At 47.3% G+C, this 5,371-nt stretch overlaps 1 long non-coding RNA gene across 1 annotated transcript; it reads right to left on the bottom strand.

Moving 5' to 3' along the window:
* Positions 1–3,842: 3,842 nt before the first annotated feature.
* LOC123116055 (uncharacterized) lies at positions 3,843–4,876 on the bottom strand. The gene is made up of 2 exons (XR_006456913.1): positions 4,341–4,876; positions 3,843–4,268 (listed from the first exon to the last, which is right to left on the bottom strand). It is a non-coding gene; the product is annotated as an uncharacterized lncRNA (long non-coding RNA).
* Positions 4,877–5,371: the final 495 nt, after the last annotated feature.

The following is a 5,371-nucleotide window of genomic DNA, read 5'->3' as shown; positions in this document are numbered from 1 at the left end:
CTTGACCAGGTCGAGAGCCCCTGAATCCAGCGTTAACCACCGTGTTGTCCGGACTATCGTTATTCCAATGTTTGTGCTTAGTGCTCCGTGGCTTACCATTGCCATCTCGAATTTCGGATGTGCCCGGGTCACTGGTGCCTCTACGGGCCAACCAGCTGTCTTTGCTCGCACAAAATCGGGTCATAAGGCTTGTTAAGGCTGCCATAGTCCTTGGCTTTTCTTGGCCGAGGTGTCTGGCAAGCCACTCGTCTCAGATACTGTGTTTGAAGGCCGCTAAGGCTTCGGCGTCCGGACAGTCTACAATTTGATTCTTTTTAGTGAGGAATCGGTTCCAGAGCTTGCGGGCTGACTCTCCAGGCTGCTGTATTATGTGACTTAAATCGTCTGCATCCGGAGGTCGGACATAGGTTCCTTGAAAGTTGGCCCTGAAAGCATCCTCAAGTTCCTCCCAACTTCCAATTGAGTTTTCGGGGAGGCTTTTCAGCCAGTGACGAGCTGGTCCTTTTAACTTGAGGGGAAGGTATTTGATAGCATGGAGGGCATCCCCACGAGCCATGTGTATGTGAAGGATAAAATCTTCAATCCAGACCCCAGGGTCCATCGTTCCGTCGTATGTCTCTATATTCACGGGTTTGAATCCCTGTGGAAATTCATGATCTAGCACCTCATCAGTGAAGCACAGGGGGTGCACAGCCCCTCTGTATCTGGCCGTGTCGCGGCACGCTGTCGGCTGTTGTTGCTCCCAGTGTTGATTCCGGACTAGTATTCGATCAGTATGATCATTGTGGTAACCATAATCTCGTGTCGGAGCACTTCCTCTGGACCCATAGATGGATCTGGCCGCACTGGCCTTTTTGTCCAGGATCTCTCATAAATCGTGTGCGGTATCGGTGGCTGCTCTATCGCGGCCATGAGGTGGCTGGTCCGGTTGAGTGGCCGTATTGCTTTTTGGCGGAACGGGCGCTGCGCCTTTGTCGTCGAATTTGGGTAGCAGTTTGCGCTTTGGGTAACTCTTTGTGTGGCGATCGTTGCCACATTTTCCTTCGGTGTCCAGCACCTTATTCCATCTTCGGCCGAGCGTATCCTGCGCGGTTTTAAGCCTTTACTTCTGCTTCTTCAGGCTCCTCACTGTGGCCAGGAGTTTTCTGTGGAGGTTATCTTGTTCCAAACGTTTTTCCGAGATGATGAATGCATCGTCAACTGGACTATCCTCCTCTTTGGAGGTAGTATGATGAGTTCGGCCTTCTGGATCGCTATGATCGGGCGTCTGCTCCGAGCTGTGTTCGGCGTGACCTGGCTTATCCTGCTCCATCGCTGGGTCCCTATGGTCGTTGTTGCCTTCGGAGTCAACTGGAGTGTCATCCTGTTTCGTGTTGTTATCGCTATTTTTACTGTGACTGGACTTATAGCAGCGTCTGCTCCTTCGTTTTTGCTCTTGTCCGGGGGGTTTATCCTCCATTGTGTCCTTTTTGTCACCATTGTCTTCTCTAGGCGTGTCCATGATATAGACGTCGTATGATGAAGTGGCTGTCCAGCGCCCCATGGGCGGCGGTTCCAGATCGTCCCCTACATCAACGACCATATCGTCGATGTTATCAGAGTCGAAGTCAAGCATGTCTTTTAGTTCATCGACAGTGGCTACAAAGTGGGTGGTGGGTGGGTCGCGATTTTCTTCGTCCTCCATATCCCACACGGGCTGGATATAGTCCGGCCAAGAGTCTCCTGATAAAGAGAGAGATTTTAACGAATTTAGCACATCACCGAAGGGGGAGTGCTGGAAGATATCCGCGGCGGTGAATTCCATTATTGGAGCCCAATCGGACTCGATGGGTCCGGATGCACGCGGTTCGGAGCCCATGCCCGGACACAGGTCCGGTGTCCGGAGATACAGATTTCCTTGGGAGGGGAGTCTATGTTTGGCCCTAACGCCGATGAGTGTACGGCTTCCGGGGCGGGGTCCATCCACCCGTCCTCGGAAGGAACGACATGATCTGGAACAAAGTTTGGAGCCGTAGCAGGTGCAATGTTCCGAATACTGTCCGACTGCAGATCTAGGTCATGCACGTCGTGATCGTTCGGCGCTCCTGACATGGGCCCGAATTCATCGAAGATCAAGTCTCTGCGGATGTTGGCAGTGTAGTTTAGGTTTTCAAACATGATCTGATGGCCCGGGGCGTAGCTATCAATCTGCTCCAGATGGCCAAGCGAGTTGGCCCGCAGTGCGAAGCCGCCGAACACAAAGATCTGTCCGGGGAGAAAAGTCTCACCCAGAACGGCGTTGTTGAAGGTTGGAGAAGCCATCGAGCCTTACAGCGACGACACAGAGGAACTCTCAATGAAATCACCAATGTCGGTGTCAAAACCGGCGGATCTCAGGTAGGGGGTCCCGAACTGTGCGTCTAAGGCTAATGGTAACAGGACGCTGGGGACACGAGTTTACCCAGGTTTGGGCCCTCTCAATGGAGGTAATACCCTACTTCCTTCTTGATTGATCTTGATAATATGAATATTACACTAGGTCAATGCCCGTGCGTTGCAACGGGAGCAAATTTTGTTTACATTTACAATATAGTAGAGCAGGTTAAACTAATACCTACTATTGTAATTTTGACATACATATTTCATCAGCCCATGTGTGGACCTCAAGCTCATTTGCTCGTGCATGGGATCCGAATAATGGACATAAAAGCAACAACAATTGCAACCATGTGAACATCATAATTTAACAATCTAAAGGAAAGCCATTTTCTAAGATTATCCTTCAGAGGATGAAAGTCAACTAAATAGACCTAAACATGTGTAGGAGTCGTAGCATAATAGTCCAATGCTTATGTCACTACTGGCACGGCAGCCACACCCGGAAACCCTAATTCCATTGCTCAAGCTAGTGATCCACGAGAACCACACGCCACCTACTTATCGACGTTGTCCCGGAGAACACTATCAAGGCGGGGGTCAAATCAGACATATTTGCAAATATGGTTCCTTGTCTTGCCTCTTGGCCCTCTCTCCCAACTTGTTTCTATTTTTATCTGGAATAATAAGAATACCCAACTTGATGATGGTGTGTTTCTATGACAAATGAAATGCCCTGCATGTACTGTCGATTCAAATGTGGCAAACATTTTGTTTTATTTCATGTATAATAGAACAATATGTCTGGGACAAAACTCTTTGATTGATGGATGGAGTAGTACAATGGAAACTATATCCCTGTCTTTCAAAAAGAATACTGAAAACAACAAGAATCGGGTGAGAGAAAATAATAGACCTACTAATTTTATTTCATCTATAACAGAACAATAGTGATAACAAAAATCTGGTGAGAGAAAGTAATAGAACAACACACAGATGGATGCAGTAGTACAATGGAATCTATGCTCCAGCAACACCCCCAACAACTATATTTCATCATCTTGCTTATTAATTTTATATGAAACTATCAAATCCATCTGTTCATCATTGTAATACCTCACTTTTTTAGTTAAGTGATCAAATTATTCCTAATATAAGAAATAAGGTAGAAAATCAACATCCATTTTTTCAAATATGTTTTATAACACAAAACAAATAACAAAAAATAATGCATTTTTAACAACAGCATAAACATATTTAGTTCTCATGAATGTCGTGTATCTACACCTAACCTTTTTCTCTAATGCTAAAGGTGATCCGATATTTAGCTTCTGCATTTATACAATCTACGAAAAAGATACAGTGGAACATTAATTCCTGTAGACACTTGAAGCAAGCAAGCACCTTACAGAAAACTGATGTAGCTCCGCAATTAGATCCTTCATTGCGCATCATGGCCTTATGGCTTGCTGCACTTTCCAGGATCAAACAAACTAAAACCATCTCACTTTAGTTACATTTTTAATTGGGATACAAAGTGTTGTCTCATTCAAATATTCCAACAAACATGAAGAATACTAATAAATAGAATAATACTGGTAGTCATTCGGCAGTTCGGCAAACTACGAAACCATGGCTGAATTGTTTCACGTACTGTACGGTGCATCATCAAATATGTGATCTTTTAGTGTAGAAAAATGACTTGCAATACAGTAAAGAGAAAGGGAAAAACATTAAATTGATCCTCATCTTGGTGAATGGAGTAGCACCGTTAGTGTAACCATTGTAGTACATCTTAGAGCTGATACAGAGGGTCATGATGACATACTCATGGATAAGGAATGAGGTGATTTTGGGCATGCATGGTCCATCCACGCATGTTCCTGTGTGCTCCATGTTCATTTAATCATGTGCTAATGTACAAGAGCTGTCTGTCAGTGAATCAAACATGGACATATGGACAGGAGCTGAAATGAACAAAATACCTCAATTGAGGAACGTAATGGAGTTGCAGTTGCTGGGAGCCCCTTGCCTTCTGGGCATGGTACGGGGGTAGGCTCCTGCCCCGGCCGCTGAGTGCCAGGGTGCGGTGGTTGCGGGGTCGTCCTCGCCTCCGAAGTGATGTGGATCCAGAGGGGGCTGTTCTTGGACGGATCTGTGGGGTTTGTGGAGATCCAACGTGATTGTATTCCATGCAGCTCGTCTGTGATGACATGACGAGATAGATGGCGAGAAGCGGAGGTGACCAGACGGGAGATCGGGCTGGTGGCGGCGCAATCCAAGCAATCCGGTAGTGTTGGGGAATTGTTCCATATGGAGCTGGGGGTGCGTGTCCTGTTCCTAGATGGGGGAGGCGCGTCGCGGTCACAGATGGGGAGGGCGCCCGAGCATCAGGGTACCATTGATCGTGGAGGAGATCACGGAAACAGATTAAAGCCTGTAATTAAGGCTGGTTTTTAGGGAAAAGGGTGAAAGGAAGGTGCAGAAAATCGAGATGGGAGGGGGACTACGTACGACGGAACGGAGGGGGTTTGACGAAGAGATTGACATAAGGGGGGGAGAGGGAACCTTACGGTTCTTTTAGGTAGTAGAGAAGAGTTGATCTACCACGAGATCAGAGAGGCTAAACCCTAGAAGCTGGCCTATGGTAGGATCGTTGTTGTGTCCTATGGACTAGACCCTCTGGTTTATATAGACACCGGAGGGGGCTAGGGTTACACGGAGTCGGTTTACAGAGAAGGAGATCTACATCCGAAGGACTCCCTCACCCAACGCCTCACTCGGGTTCAGTTAGAGCCAACGCCTCGCACACACACGCGTATGTGTACGAGAGAAACGTGCATTGCTCGCCCCCCAAACTCCCACTGTAACTGGGAACTCCCCGAAATTTTCCTTGCCCTCGCTTCTACCACGGTTTTTTCTGTCATGGACGGCCCAAAGAATGTCATGCAGCTGCGTCTCTGGCCCGCCTAGGACGAAAAGCCCATTTTCTGTCATGATTTTTTTCATAGAAATA

The sequence above is a fragment of the Triticum aestivum genome, chromosome 5B, assembly GCF_018294505.1.
Source record: "Triticum aestivum cultivar Chinese Spring chromosome 5B, IWGSC CS RefSeq v2.1, whole genome shotgun sequence".
NCBI lineage: Eukaryota > Viridiplantae > Streptophyta > Magnoliopsida > Poales > Poaceae > Triticum > Triticum aestivum.
The sequence above is the reverse complement of the archived record's forward strand: the minus strand, read 5'-3'. Positions and strand labels throughout refer to the sequence as shown.